The sequence below is a fragment of the Aplysia californica genome, unplaced genomic scaffold, assembly GCF_000002075.1.
Source record: "Aplysia californica isolate F4 #8 unplaced genomic scaffold, AplCal3.0 scaffold01073, whole genome shotgun sequence".
NCBI classification, from domain to species: Eukaryota; Metazoa; Mollusca; class Gastropoda; order Aplysiida; family Aplysiidae; genus Aplysia; species Aplysia californica.
Window position 1 is genome coordinate 127079 of NW_004798343.1, and position 1308 is coordinate 128386.

Sequence of the window (1308 nt, forward strand, 5' to 3'; positions counted from 1 at the left end):
CTGGGTGTACTTTGGTGTTTATGCAAAATCAGTCAGTGACTTCGCATGGCCTTAGTCTGGTACCACTTCGTCATCTTATCTCCTCATGCGGTGGGGAGACTCGTCTTAGGAATAAAAAAAAGATTGAATGAAAAGTAGGCTCCGAACGTTAGATCTACCGCATTATATCCATGTCATGTGCATCTCAGATCATGTTTCCCCAATCTCTATGAAACTGTGAAGCTAAAAAAAAAGGAAGAAAAAGATTTGGGGGGGGGGGTGCGGGGGATATCACTCGTAAAGAAAAGGGATACACTTGATAAATAGGTTGTGGGTAATCTTCTTCTTTTTTTTTTAAAGAAGAATGATCCCATTGGTTAATCATTAGTTACAAGGTACGAAAACGTCATTCCCGTCTGTAACAGGATTCAGTCATAACAGTGATGTCACAACAGTCTAGACGATCCTGTTTTTGCCGAGGCCTGTGGTTTGCTGAAATGAATAAGAAATAATCCGAAAATAAACTCTTTTACTGGGAGTCCGCTTTCGGTGGATACGAGGTTCGCTGTAAAGGAATTCATAAGTTTACAACGCTACAGCTAATCATACCCTTGTGTTACTTCCTATCGTTCCTTTCGAAAGGTTTGCTTTGCTTGTAAGCTTTGGAATTTTCATTGAGGTGAACTTTGTAATGCTATTATGTTTATGAACGAATGTAACAATGTGAGGCAGCGTGGTGGAATCAGGCTCTCGTCAAAATAATCAAAGTGAAGAAACTTGCATTTTTACACAGGTTTGTGAATTTTTTTCATTTTTTGTTTTTTTGGCTCAATACCTTTCATGCCCATTAAAGAACTCATTTCTGTATGGATTTTTCTGAAAAACGCTGATTAAAGGCACAAAAAATGTAAATTTTCAGTTACCATGGACTCTTAAGCTAAGGAAATAATTCATCTTTGGCGGTCCTTTTCTCACTAATCTTATCTCTGAAAACAGGTGACCCCCCACCCCCTTCATTCGCAAATATCTCGACTTGTATTCAAGATAAATGGATATTTTTTTCACCCAAATAAAGACAAACGAACAAGCTTTAAAATGACACCAATAACTATACATGCCCAAAAATTGACGAGAGCCTGATTCCACCACGCTGCCTCACCAATGACCAATGTAATACTGTGGCCTCGCTATAGGACTACAAATTTCAACTCCACTCCAGCAAGTATGTAGGTTAGCGTGGGAAGGGGGGGGGGAGGGTAACCAGGGACTACCTGTGCCCGGAGCAGGCGTGGTTGATGGCCGTGAGGAGCGGGTAGTTCCCGGCCCAGC

General features: G+C 41.1%; 1 protein-coding gene across 1 annotated transcript in view; it reads left to right on the forward strand.

The window, feature by feature from the left end:
• Positions 1–1308, forward strand: part of LOC101858374 (guanine nucleotide exchange factor subunit RIC1) — a 91351-nt gene that overhangs the window by 77037 nt on the left and 13006 nt on the right. The window lies entirely within an intron of this gene.